This window comes from Tursiops truncatus, chromosome 9 (assembly GCF_011762595.2).
Source record: "Tursiops truncatus isolate mTurTru1 chromosome 9, mTurTru1.mat.Y, whole genome shotgun sequence".
NCBI classification, from domain to species: Eukaryota; Metazoa; Chordata; class Mammalia; order Artiodactyla; family Delphinidae; genus Tursiops; species Tursiops truncatus.
Genome location: NC_047042.1, coordinates 12,271,805 through 12,286,303, shown reverse-complemented (window position 1 = coordinate 12,286,303; position 14,499 = coordinate 12,271,805). Strand labels below are relative to the sequence as shown.

Genomic DNA, 14,499 nt, shown 5'->3' with positions numbered 1-14,499 from the left:
CAAGAGAGACCCATAATTGCCCTTCAATTAGACATTTCCCAACCTCCTTCAGGCAGGTTGCTTCCTTCGTGAAACCCACTTCTCAGGGTATGTTTCTCTCCAGGGCATTTATGAAAAGTGACTAGCTTAGTTAGATAAAAGGAAAGTCGTAAAATCACTTTCCTGGTGATGTCATTAATCAAAGGCAAACGGTATGCCGATCTTCTAACTCCCTGAATTGCATAGTGATTTCTAAGTGGCAAGAAACACATTTCTCTAGTGTGAGCAACTTTGTCACAGGCAGGAAAATATCTTTGGAAAACGTCTGACATATAGTAAACACTCCACATTTTTGGAATGAACGTGTGGATGAAACCCCCCTGCGTGCTTCCTTTCTCCCTCCTATCTTGGTGGCTTGAATATGGGGAGTTGTGGTAGAGTTAACTACATGTCCATACTTTTTTTCTCCAAAGCCCAGCTGTCCCTGTGTAGCCTGTCTTCCTGTACATAAAACATTCCCTGTGCATCTGGAGACTCAAAGAAAGGACCCCGCCAGTCTGCACATGAAATTTGCAGAACTCCCCTTCTGCACCTGTGGGCTGTGTGATCTGGAATATATTTGTGTTTCCCGCTCACACTTGGAGCAGTGAGATTTGACCTTTAGAAAGCAGTGGTTGGAAAAAAAAAAAAAAAAAAGAAAGCAGTGGTTGAGAGCCTGTTCTTAGTTCTTTTAAAATCATGTACACATTGCAAGAGCCGGACACCCCTGCCTACTGAACGCTGAAGGAATGTGCCTTGAAGCCAAGTCTAGACAGAATTCCAAGGCAGGGGAGTCAGTGGGACAGGGAAATCACCACAGGGTCCATGCCAACTTTCTGTCCTGCAACTTTACCATTTTTGTGTTACTGGATTTGAGCCAATATGGGAGGCCTTTGGTGCCAAGAATGACCATAACAAGTAGGCTGGGGTTTCCACTGGAGGTTAATTTAAAGGTTCCACCTTCCTTGAGCTCCTCGCTTAGAGTGCATTTCGTTTCCCAAGGCAACCCCAAGATTTTCCAGGCCTCTGGTTTGCTGAGGGAAGGAGAAAGGGGAGGCTAAGCCACGCTCCACCATTTCTTAGGTTATAGCCACCTGTAATCAATCATCAGACCAAGGGGGACTTACAAAAACAACTGAATTAGGAAAATACTAATCCCAACTGTCAATGCGATGAGTAAAGTACAGAATCAAAGGGAAGGACGCAGGCACCTAGCTTTCCACCTCACTCTCTGCAGACGCCGCATCCAGCTTGACCACTCAAGGCTGCACCACCTGAGCCACACAGCTGGCACCCCATGAAAAGCTGGCACCCCTGACCCTCATGTGGTTCTTAGACTGCCCGTCTCCACCCATTTCAGAATCCATGTCCCGAGAGCAGCATTCTCCCGGCGCCTGACTTTTTTAGTTTAGAGTCTACTCTCTCCCACTCAAGCCACACATCCCATCAGTCCTGAAGTTCTGATGATTTGACTGCTCATTCACACCAACCTTTACCACAGTGGCACTGGTCCTGTCCTGGTCCCACCACCTCTCACCTGGCCCTTGCTTTGTCCACTTCCTGGGCATCCGTAACTTGCTTCACTGACATTCACTTCTCAAGGATTGTGTAAGGGTGTATGTTCTAGAAGTTCTACTCACATGCATCACTTGGGACCAAATATCCTTTCTCACTCTGCTCATAGCTTCCCATGTAATTTTGAAATTATTTGATGATATCTCCTCCTTAAACTCTCAGCTCCTAGACAGTAGGATTGTACCTACAGTGCCTGGTGCAATATCTGGAACACAGTAGGTCCTCAAGAAATCTTTGTTGGACAGAAATGATTATCTTCACTTTCCCCCTAAACCAGTATTCTTTGCATTGATCCCTTGACTTGCTTTATTCCCTGCCTTGACAGTGGTGCAGACTGCCCTTTGGTGATGCTGCTCTTGGTGTCTTGGTGAATGAGCACTTCAATCCTGACTCCTAGGGGACCTCTCAGTTGTCCTGGGATCCAGCCCTGAGCTCTCAGTAGCCTTTCTGTGGTTCTAAGACACTTTTTCAATGAGGATCTAATTCCCAAATGACTTTGAAACTAGGACTAGTGAGTTGAGTAGATAATCACTTTAAATTAAAAAGTCCTCCCAGAATAAAGACAGAGAAACGTAGGGTTACATGGAAGAGGCCACAGCTGTAGAGCACCCCGTTGATACAAAGAGCTGGGACGTTAGTAGTCCTAGTACTCAGTTGGTATGAAATCAGTGTTTTTTGTTTGTTTTTTTTTCTCCCCCTGTGCCATACAGTAGGTCCTTATTAGTTATCTATTTTACATACAGTAGTGTATACGTGTCAATCCCAATCTCCCAATTTGCCGACCCCCCCCCTTTCCCTCTTGGTAACCACAAGTTTGTTTTCTACATCTGTGACTCTATTTCTCTTTGGGGGCATCTATCTGGAGAAAACCATAATTTAAAAAATGTTCTTTGCAGCACTATTTACATGCTGCAAAGAGAATATGGAAGCAACCTAAACATCCATTGACAGACGAATGAATAAAGAAGATGTGGTGTATATATACCATGGAATATTACTCAGCCATAAAAAAGAGAAAAATAGTGCCATTTGCAGCAACACAGACAGACCTAGAGATTGTCATACTGAGTGAAATAAGTCAGATGGAGAAACACAAGTATCGTGATATCGCCTATGTGTGGAATCTAAACAAATGGTACAAATGAACTTATTTACAAAACAGAAATCAGTGTTTTTTCTGAATTCTGGCTGCATACCAGCATAGTCTAGGGAGGTTTTAGAGAAGCTGATGCCCAGGTACAATCCCGAAGACTCTGATTTCATCAGTCTGGGTAGAGCCTGAGTGTTGGGATCTTCTAGAAAGCCCCCTGGTTTGTTGAGCATCCACGATTGAGATGGGATGGTCTGCAGAGCTGCTTCCCATCTGATTCTCCAGCCAGAGCAAGTCTGGTTCACTGTGGGCTTCACAAAAGCTCAGCTTCAAATGATGCTTCAGCCTGAAATTTCACTGAGAGGAATTCATTGAAAAGAAAAGAAAAAGACTACAGAAGGATCACATTTACATTTTTCTAACAGTTAATTTAATCACTGATGGGCACTGGCACACGTAAATATAAACCCAATGTGAGTACGACACGTTACGTGCGTACCTCCAGAGAATGCGGGGTGACAGGCGTTGCTGTGCTGTGACCTGCTGAAGTGACACATGTTTAACTTGATCTCATATTTGGGGAAAACTTGGAGACTGGTCTTCATTAAGGTAGGTTGGAGGACATCTTCTAGGGTGAGGTAGCTCCTTGAAAGACACAAGACACTCGCAGATTGCTCACAGCTCACCCTTCCTTCCTTCCTTCCTTCCCTTCTTTCTTCCTTTCTCCTTTCTCTCTTTCTTTCTTTCTTTTCTTTCTGTTTTCCTGAAACAAGATGGATATCACTAAGGACATTATAAGTATGTCAACACTGGACACTATAGCTTAAGCTTAAAAACAGTTTTTTGGTGGTTGTTTTTCAGCTATTTCATGCCTGCTACATTGCAGTTACAAGTTCAGAAATTCTGTGTTTACATTCCTTTTGGTCCTGGAAGAACATCCACCTTAAGAAGGAAGTAGCCTAGCAGAGCTTAAGCGAAGGTGTTTGACACTCACTTCATATTCACCCAGGAGACAGTAGATTACGTGACTTAGTGATTGCAAAGCAATTAGAATAGTGTCTTGCATCCAGTGAGCTTTAGATAAGTGTCTGTTAAACAAACAAAAAAATAAATGTAGCCGAAAGCCTCTTATTTTTGCTTCTCTGTGTCCATTTGGGTTTCATTTGGCCTTCCCCAATCACTGAAATTCAAGTGGGACCAGAAAGCCCGAAGCCCCTTCCCCAGTCTTTTCTGCAGAGAGCAAGGCTTCCAGGAACAGGACAATAGTACGACCTTCATGGGGGCCTTTCCAGCATATTTGCCTTCAGTGACCCCTTCCTCCACAAAAAATATTAAAAATTACATTTTATGACTGCTTTAGTATAAAGATGAACATAATACAAGTTGTATTCAGTATTATATATTCATTATTATTATATTATGTTTTTCTTCTGATTAAAAAGAACGTAAAACATTTTTGAGGGCTCCTAAAAGTATCATGGGCCCTCGGCAATGTGCCTCTTGTCCCCTAGTCTCATACTAAAGGCCTTTATTTGCCAGTTCCTTTCCTCTCCAGGACAAGATGGGAGGGTTTTGTTTTGTTTTGTTTTTGAGGTTTGGGAGAAGGCAGATTTCATAGAGAAATTATAAGTCAAATTCAAAGCAATTCAACAAGTTCTTATTAAGTATCACTATGTGTGTGAGTGCCTGTATACCTTCTCATCACATTCACACACACACGTACACAATCTGCTTGATAGGTCCATAATTTACCCACATCCCAAACGTTTTCCTGTGAAGAGCCAGACATTCAATGGAATTCTAGTCCCAGGCTATATAATTATAGTTCTTCAACTGTAAGCAACTAAGACTCTGGCTAACTTAGGTTAAGAAAGGAATTTGTTGGAAAGTTACTGGAGAACTCTCAGAATTAAGAAAAAGCCTCATGTCATTTTTCTTAAAGATACTCTGCTCTATTGTGTTTTGAAAGCCAGAGTGAGAAATTTGGGCTAAGTTACAATGTGACAGGAAGCCATCGGATAGATTTAAAGGAGAAGTGATGGAAGTGATCTGATTTATATTTTCAGATAACGTCTGTAACTGCTGCATGGCTAGTAGATTGTAAATGTGTGGGATGAGATCAGGGTAAGTTAGGAGACACACTTTGGCCGCCATGTAAGGAATGATTGGGTTTTGCTAGTGGGAAATGTCCACGTAGGGAGCCATGGACAGAAGCAGAGCATGTTTTTAAGGCCGAGAAAGGAAAAGCGGCATCGAAGTCTCCTCCTAGACGTTCCCAGGCTTTTGACATGACGAACTGGTCAACAGTCATGCTGCTTACCGACAAAAAAGACCAAAAATCAAACGATTAAAAAAAAACAACTGGACAAGGACCATGTTTGAAGATGGTATCAAAATTATTGTTGTGGCAGTTTGAGGTACCAGTATGTTTCCAATGGAAATGACAAGTCAGGAGGAGGTATCTGCATCTGGAGTTTCAAGGAAAGGCAGGACTAGGGAGATCTTGTTTCAACTTTTATGAAAGTGATATTTAAGGTGATGGATCTGGGTGAATTTCCTAAGTTAAAGATACAGATAGAGAGTAGAAGAGGGCTAGGATGGAGCTCTCAGGTGAGCCCATCCACACATGAAGGTTCCTCTGAGAAGGCGGGTGAGTGGGGAGTGAAAGCAGGAGAGCGAGCTTGGTGTCCCAGCAACTCAGGGAAGATGCATTAAATTCTGCTGAGAGGTAAAGCCAGGAGAGAGAGGCCGCCAATGGATTTGGTGGCATAGAGGTCATGGCTGACCTTGACCAAGGCAGACTAATGGGTTTGGTGGAAATAGAGGTCTTATTAGAATGAATTGTTTTTTATCTTCATTGTATCTAGAACAACGGGGAGCAGAAAATGGGAGTTAACTGGAGGGGTTATAACCTCGAGGCAGGATTATTTTAAGGATGCATGTTTGTATGCTGATGGCAGTGATCCAGGAGAAAGGGAAATTGTGATGATTTAGCAAATACAGGAGCCAAGTCTTTGAAAAGACTAGAGGACATGAGATCCAGGTGTGTGTGTGACTGGAGCCGTTACCATTTGATGGGAATGGGAACTTCATCCCTTATGAAAGACAGAGGGCGGAGAACAGGTAGGTCAGCAGATATGGCTGGGGAGAAATGAAAAAGCTCCTAGCTAATCGTTTTCTCAATAATGAGGCAAGTTCATCAGCTGAGTGTGGAAGTGGTCATGATGTAAATGATATGAGGATAGAGGAGTGGGAAATAGTTGTTTGGGGTAATTTAAAAGTGAACATGGAAAGGAAATACATGTAGGATGGTCTAGCACTGTTGAGTGTCCATTTGAGATTTATGGACATGAAATGTATGAGACCAGTCATTATAGTGGGGTTTTTGTCCAGCAATGTTTAGTTGCACTGAGGCACTAGCTGTGGCTGCTATTATTAATAATAGTACTAGCTGGTATATATTGAATGCTTACTATGTGTCAGACACTTTTTAAAACACTTTACAAGTGCTTACTTTATGAGATATGTACTATTACTATATCGCTGTTACTATAGGTACAGAGAAGTTAAGTAATCTGTTCAAGGTCACACAGCAAGTAGGGGCTGGAGCCCATTACAGATCCAAGCAATTAGACTCAAAAGACCACATAATTCACACCTCATAATATCATTATTAGGAAAAACAAGGCAATGTTATGTAAAGCATCTGGCACAGTCCTCTGCCCATAGGAAATTTTAGGTAATATGAACAGCCGCATTTCAAGAATAATATCATCTACTCTATAGAATTTTTGTAAAGTTTTAAAAAGCTGAAATATGTGAATTCTGAGCCTGGTACCTGGAACACATTAATGCTGGTGCACATCTGCTCTGTCCACGCCCCACTAACCCAGGTGATAATCTGATCTCTAAATCCTTAGTCATTTAACTGTTGAGACTGTGTTGCCATGTGAGGCCACTAGGTGGCGCCACTAAAGAACAAGACTGTTTCATTTACTTTCAGATCCTTAACTCAAGATATAGGTGGGCCAGTGGAAGTCAGACCTTGACAACCAAAAGAAGAGTTGTCATAAATAAATAAATAGGTGGCTAGAGAGAGGGATAGAGTTGCATTTCAATCATGTACTGGGGCAAGCAAATCAAACAAAGAGTATGTGTATCCACAGAGACTGTTATGGGATAGGCAGGCAACAAGGACCAGTGCAAATTTCTTGGGCTTGCAAGCTAAATAATGAGACAGAAATCTTGCCTACTCTGTCAAAGCCAAGCTATACTACAAAACTGATAGATCCATGGGTCAGACAACATTTCAAACGGTGGCTCGGACACATACGTATTTCCTTTGCATACCGCCACCGCAGGTAACTGACACGCAGAGCTGTAACTCAGGAAAGTCTGTGCTCCTGCTATTTCTCTAGCTGCCACCTCCATCCAAGGTCAACAAATGAAAATACCTAGTGTTCCAAGGAACGCTGCCTCATCAGGACTCTATTCCGGGCATCCCCCTTTGTGCAGCACCTACATTCCAGTCGTTGTTCTCTGAATGGCCACCGTCAGCCGCAGAAACAGCCCTGCATACTTTTCCTCTTGATTTCTCTCTAAGCAGTGATGTAATGAGATTGAAATCTCTGCCTGTTTACTGTATCATCACCAATAGCTCAATGACTCTATGGTATTCTGGAAAAGGCATAGATACAATTAAAATATAAGTAAAAGAAACAGCTAACCACCCCCACCCCGCCCTGCCACATTATCATGGCCTGGGGGTATATTTTCCAAGTTCACCCTCCCCCCATCCCTGGCCATCTCCATGCCTTTCTACTGTTTCCTGGATCACCCCACTAGGGCCATATGTATCTGTTGTAGCCAGTGCAACTGAGCTCCCCAAACACAGATTCCCATGAAAACCGAACAGAAGAGGAGGGAGAGGGGGAGCATGTTAAATGTCTCATTAGGCCTTCTGTCTGATTCTCATTAGATTCGCTGACTGCTTCTCATTAGGCCCATTGCCTCAACTTCTTTCAGGCCCTGAATATGTAGGCCAGTGCCTATTGTCATGGCTGGTCGAGAAGATCCATTTCATTTATTCATAAATTGAATGTGGCTTCTGAAAAGTCCCAGGCAATTTCTTTTGGGCAAATTTAAGACAGCCTTACTGTTGTTAGTTGCTATTTTTTCGAGCAATCCAAAGCAGGGGAGGCAGAAGAAATAATTTAAAAGACCCAGCACGAAAACTTCCAACCCTGCTGCAGAACTGGGGCACGGGGAGGTAATTGTTGCAGCCAAGAGGCCAGCCTGATGTGCAGACATCAGTAACGGGTGACATCGTGGGCAGAGTCACAAATACCACTGGGTTCAGAAAGTAACCGTTGCGGATATAACCAGAGGCCCAGCGGGCAGGGTACGAAAGAGGAGAGCTGTCAGGGCACGAAAGAGGAGAGCTGTCAGGGCCCATCAGTGAGCTACAAGTTCTGTCTTCTCTGCCCTCTGGGAACATTTGTCCAGTGTGTTGGATTAAGAGGCAGATAATAACACAGAAAAGTCACCATGCAGTTGAATATTCTACAAGTTACGTGTGTAGTGCTTTGCCCTTGTGAAAAGAAATCGCCTGTATCTCAGTGTTCCTCTGAATATAAAACAAGTGCCTGATCCCTTCCACTGGGAAGAAAACTCCCAAGATACGGCAGGCTGGGAATGGAACTTACGGATGACATGATGTGGGTGACCTCGGTGGATGCAGCCCTTGATGGTCACGTCAAATACGTATCTCCAGTGGGAGAAACAGGTATTGATGAGCCTTTGCTCCAAAAGTGGTAAACAAATGCCTACTTTCTCTATTCTCTCTTTGCTCTTGTTTTCTGTCTTGATGTTTGAATTTCTCATTCAGTGAACACGATGTGGTCCCAAGATGGTTTTGAGAGTCATCTGGTGCCTCAAGTCTGAAGTGATACTCCCAAGGAATTACTTTTTTTTTTAAATTTATTGGAGTGTAGTTCATTTATAATGTTGTATTAGTTTCAGGTGTACAGCAAAGTGAATCAGTTATACATATATCTGTAAGGTCGGATCTTAACAAACGGCACCGTGAAACAGAGGAAAGCTTCAAGTGAGCTTTATTAGGGAGCGCTCCCGGGCGAGCTTCACTGGTCCGAGAGAAAGGGGCCAGAGAAGTGGCACCCGGGCGAGGGTTGGGCAAGAGTTTATAGGGGAAGAAGGGCAAGGGGTGTGGTGAATCTGGGAGGGCGCAGGGTATTCCTTATTTGGTGGTCTTTTCGGGTATCCTGGGGGACCATTAGTCCCGCCCCTCGAAAGGCGGGAAGGCTGGGCTGGGTTCAAAGTCCCCAGATCAGTTCCTGGAACTGGGTGGTCCGGAATGTCTCCAGGGCAGTTTCTGGAACTGGGTGGTCTGGAGAATTTCGGTCTGATGCAACCTGTGAATCTGATTGTGTTCCCCTGCCTTGGGCCAGTTGGCCTTACAATATCCACTCTTTTTTTTAGGTTCTTCCCCCATATTGGTAAAGAGTATTGAGTAGAGTTCCCTGTGTATACAGCAGGTCCTTATTAGTTATCTATTTTATATATAGTAGTGTGTTTATGTCAATCCCAGTCTCCCAATTTATCCCTCCCCTCCTTACCCCTGCTAACCATGTTTGTTTTCTACATCTGTGACTCTATTTCTGTATTGTAGATAAGTTCATTTGTACCCTTATTTTAGCCAAGGAATTACTTTTTTTTTTCCTAGACAGTCAAGTTCAAAGGAAAATCAAATGCTTCCCCCTCAACTGAAATCAAGTACTTCCCCCTCAACTGAATGTATGATCTGGGTTTGTTAGAGGCCTTTAGAGGAAAGTCAGACTGCCCAAGAGAGACATTTGTGAAAGGGTAAGATTGGACACCTTCTCCCTGCCCCGTGCCCCGACGACGCAGAGGGCAGAGAATAGGTGCCTCCCTATGAAACCTATTCCTGCTCAGGAAGTGAGGCGGGTATTCCCTAAGGAGGGAGGAGGGGGTGAGTCAGAGAAGAGGCAGCGGGTGTGGTTCCTTCCAGACATGCTCCAGCTGCTGCATAAGCCGGAAAGACATGGTCACTTCTCCTTTGTGGCTTTTGCCTGAATTTGCAGTGTCCCATTTTTGAGATAAAACTGGAATCCTGTTTTTATCCTGTGCTATACGAAGAATTTCTGTCTCGGGACATGGCCATATCAACGAAGTTGCATAGTTTTAAGGTTAGTTATTGCCTTTGTATCAGGGTATGTGGTCAGTCGTAGAAGGACCTACATCGAGTTTAAAGAATAGAACTTTCTGGTATGAAAGGGCATGGTCATGCCAAAGATGCTTCTTTGAAAGTTTTTCTTTCCTTTTTTTTTTTTCCCCTCCACCTTCAACATTGACCTCTAAGCGAGTTTCAGCATCCTTGGTGAGCTGCCCTCATCCTGCTGTAAGTACTCTCACTTTGGAGGACTCAACCTCTGAGCATTTCAGGAAATCTGTATCCCAGACGGTGCTCATTCACAAACCTTCACCAAGAAAAACTGTTTTTCTCCCAATTGGCTCACGGAGTTCACTGTTTCGTGAAGCCCTTCTAAGACGGCAGGTCTCTGTGCTTTAATATCTGAAAGAGAGATTCTTATTGGTACCTGTGGGCCATGATTTTGGGGATGACATAAAAATTTTGGCTCCAGAGCTCTTTAGCAAAAGCCCAGTTCAGAGACAGGCTAGGACAATGGGCTGAAAATGATCTTGGCCTTTCAAGTGCTTTATCCTGTCCAAAGTTCCAGTGTGAGAACCTGATCTCCCAGAAAGTATTTCTTTTATTTGCCAACCACAGAGAATCACTGACAAAACTAATTAAAGAATTTGAACCTCATTCTGTCTTTTGTTAGCTGACCCTCAACCAGGGGCTGGACTTGAAACAAAGACGGTCTGAGCCAACAAGATATAGAATGTGAGGCTCTCAACCAGGGTAAAGAGGACTGCGTGCGTTCATTCGCTCAGAAAGAGCTACTTGAGCACAAAATACCTGGCCTTTCCCCCCCCCCCCCTTTTTTACAATGGAAAACGCGTTGGGTTGCCATCAGAAATAATGAAGTTTGAAGTTCCTGAAAGTTAGTCATTTATTGGACTCGACTTTCCACCCTTTTCTTGAATTCCAGGAGCCAGGTCAAGGCAATGAGCTCTCATGGAAAATTAAGCAGTTTTGCAAAGGTGCTTAAAGAAATATGCTTGTTTCAGGTTTCAGACTCTCAGGGGGATGATGGTCGTTGACTGCAGGCTTAAGACAACGATGAAGACTTCCAGGTAGGAATGGACTTAGGTAGACCCTGACCAGTCTACCTGAAAAGCCTCCTGCCCCAAAATACCTGGTCTTATCCTAGATATTCACCCTTCTTGCTTTTTTTCTTCCCCCCCACTACATTTTAAGATTGCACAGTTTGGCAGCCATAGTAATGATCACATGGAATGGCATTTATTGACTGAATATCTTGGCTGATTGAAGAATGACTGTTCTAAGATTGTGGAATGATTTCTGAAAGTTACATAATCACCCCCTGAAGTGAAGGGATCCATTATAACATGCATCTTCATTAGTTTGTTAGATGACATAAATTCAAAGAAGAGGGGCCTCGGGGAGGCTCCTGGGAAAAAAAATATTATTTTATTGATCTGGAAAAATATTAGCATTAGAGATTCACAATTTATTTTTTAAATTAAAGAATAGAAACACAAATACGATTTCATTTTCAAACGTATTTGTTTTTAACCTTGGTAACAATAAAACAAAGATTTTCGCAGAGTCATCAGATAAAAATAAAGGGTGGGTCTCGTGCCTCAAGTTGTCCACTAACCCGACTTACTGTTAACCTACCGATCAGTCTGCACAGTCTGGTTTGATCAGTGGAGATTGCCCTCATTGAAAAGACTTTTCTAAAAGCATTTTACATCAAGTCAAGGCCTCCTTAATCCAGAATAAAGCTAAGTATATACAAGAGTGACTAAATGTAAACAAAAGGTCAACTCAAGCATGAGCTCAGAATGGGGGCTCACACGCTTCTCTCCGAGTCTGGCCGGAGCATCATTTCTGCTGTGTGCCTGCCTTAGGATACAGTGCTGTGGCTTGTCTTCTAATCCCATCACTCTGGAGCCCTAGCCTTCAATGCCAGATAGGTTCTCTTGCAAATGACCAAATACTTGACTTTGAACTTTTTTTTTTTTTTTTTGCGGTACGCGGGCCTCTCGCTGCTGTGGCCTCTCCCGTTGCGCAGCACAGGCTCCGGACGCGCAGGCTCAGTGGCCATGGCTCACGGGCCCAGCCGCTCCGCGGCATGTGGGATCTTCCCGGACCGGGGCACGAACCCGCATCCCCTGCATCGGCAGGCGGACTCTCAACCACTGCGCCACCAGGGAAGCCCTTGACTTTGAACTTTTAAGGAAAGATTTAATATGGGGTGATCGATGAGTGAAAGTGCATTATGCAATCCCAGAAGTGTGCAAAAAGTCAGGAAAAGAAAAGGGAAATAAACATTCTTGGATTATTTGACCATGAGAGCATGAAAATTGCTTTCAGTAAAGCCTTCTATGACAATGGGGTCTTGAAGGAATTGCAACTGAGATCCAAAGAAGAAATGAGATAGCCGTATGTATTTTTTTTTTAAATCTCTGTGTTCAATTGTGCTATGTAGAAGCCACTATTTTCTCCTCCCTTAACAAAATCTTGGGTGTATTCCATAACTTCCTGGTCACATTTGGTAATTAAAACTTAGTGTGGCTTAATTTAAACCCTTAATTGCATATCCAATTTACAGCTAGAGCTGCGACTCTGACTGTTTAGAAAGAGGATGGGGGCAAGATCTGGCTCTGGATCAATGCTGTCCTCTTCTTCCTCTAGACCTAGATACTTGGGAGCCTGAAGCAGGGCTAGGGGACTCAAGAATCCTTCCTTAAATGTCCACTCACTCTTGGGAGAGAGGTACCTCTGGACATTGTTCTGATTCTTCCTGGTTCCATCTACTACTAGTGGTTTCACCACAGGTGGAGTATGTGGGTTTTTAAGCTTCCCCCCACCCTCCCCAATTCAGCCACGTCTGCCATTAGCTCTCCATCCCAGGTCTTGACTTGGTGACTATTGAAGGAATCCCATGGCTCCTGCACCCAGCACCTCCACTAATATCTGGGCTCCCTCAGGTGGAGCCAGTGAAAGGCAGGGGGCCTCTTTCACATCATCCAAGAATGGAAGGAAACTAGGTGGGCTGGGGACCATCCTGCCCTTCCTAGGCATTTCCACCACAGTTCCTCCAAGCTCTGATACTCATGCCTTCAGAAATTTCTAGGCTGAAAGAAGGTCAGGGACTTGCCTGGCGGTCCAGTGGTTAGGACTTCACCTTCCAATGTTGTGGGGCGTTGCTGGTTGAACCCCTGGTCAGGGAACTGGGATCCCACATGACTGGCAGCCAAGAAGCCAGAACATAAAGCAGAAACAATATTGTAACAAATTCAATAAACACTTAAAAAAAAATGGTCCACATCAAAAAAATCTTTAAAACTATTTTAAGAAGAGGGTCACAGATTGCATATTCCTACATGCTTTGCCGCCCCTCAGGGCTGCACACCAAGCTCCCCCAAGAGCTCTAGTGGCCACCCTTCAATGGAAACATCCTAAGGGAAGGTCTGACGCCTTTGGAGGTTCGGAAGGCCTCCAATTAAAGAATGAAATGTCAATTCCCCTTTATTGCAAGTACCCCAGTCGTTATAAATGACTCTTCTGGAGCCCCTCCTCACTTTGTTTCAGAAGTGGAAACATACTCTTCCCAGCCCCTGGCTTAGGTGAGAACAGACTGGTACCAGTGCGCTGTAATTCCCACATCGCCCTTACTAAGCCATCTTCTCTAGACTGGGGAGGGCCTGGTAGGATGGTGCTTGGTGGCAGTGGGACCATCCTACTGCCTCTCAGACACCCTAAAGTGTAGTTTCCGGTCCTAATGCACGATGGTTTCTTTACGGGTCTTGTTAGAATATGAAGGTACCTCTGATTCCAATGGTATTAAATATCTTGTTATACTAACAAAATTGGACATGACTTAAAAGTGACTTGTTTGGGGGGGGAAATGTGGTTCCAAAAAATGCAAGTTCTATGGTAAGTGATGGGCAATTGAATGAAAGATTACATTTCACATACCCTGTTTAAACCAGTTTTTTTTTTTTTTATATTTGGGGCTCAAAGAATAAGCTTTTTCTTCACGAAAATAATTAGAGAAAAGAGGCTGAATTGAGCTCACCTTCCCAAATCGCAGGCATAGAGCCACAGGACGGATAAAGGTAGAGTCATGAGCGTATGTTGTATCACATGCCCCCTGAATTCAGCTTCCAGCTTCCAGCTTAAAGATCTTTGGGTCACCCACGCATCTATCTTTCCTTCCGTCCCTACACCATCCATTCATCCATCTCCGTGTCCTGATTGCTATCAAGTAAATTGTTATAACACAATTTTTTGTTACCGCAAAAAAAAAAAAAAAGAACTCAGTGAGCCACATAAATATATGTTTTTGTTTTTGTTTGTTTGTTTTTCGGTACGCGGGCCTCTCACTGTTGTGGCCTCTCCCGTCGCAGAGCACAGGCTCTGCACGCGCAGGCTCAGCGGCCATGGCTCACGGGCCCAGCCGCTCCGCGGCATGTGGGATCTTCCCAGACCGGGGCACGAACCCGTGTCCCCTGCATCGGCAGGCGGACTCCCAACCACTGCGCCACCAGGGAAGCCCACACATAAATATATATGAGTAGAACACAAATTTTGCCAAAATAATCAGAAGGCACTGAAATGG

General features: G+C 44.0%; 1 long non-coding RNA gene across 4 annotated transcripts in view; it reads right to left on the bottom strand.

Moving 5' to 3' along the window:
* Positions 1-2,415: 2,415 nt before the first annotated feature.
* Positions 2,416-14,499, bottom strand: part of LOC117313569 (uncharacterized) — a 38,439-nt gene continuing 26,355 nt past the window's right edge. Inside the window, exons 5-6 of one of the 4 annotated variants that reach the window (XR_012333865.1) lie at positions 13,957-14,138; positions 10,979-13,124 (exon numbers count right to left, since the gene is read on the bottom strand). This is a non-coding gene — a long non-coding RNA (uncharacterized lncRNA). Of the gene's footprint in view, positions 3,447-10,184; positions 10,296-10,978; positions 14,139-14,499 lie in introns of those variants that run through there. The other 3 variants (XR_004528075.2, XR_012333864.1, XR_012333863.1) reach the window with 3 other exon arrangements.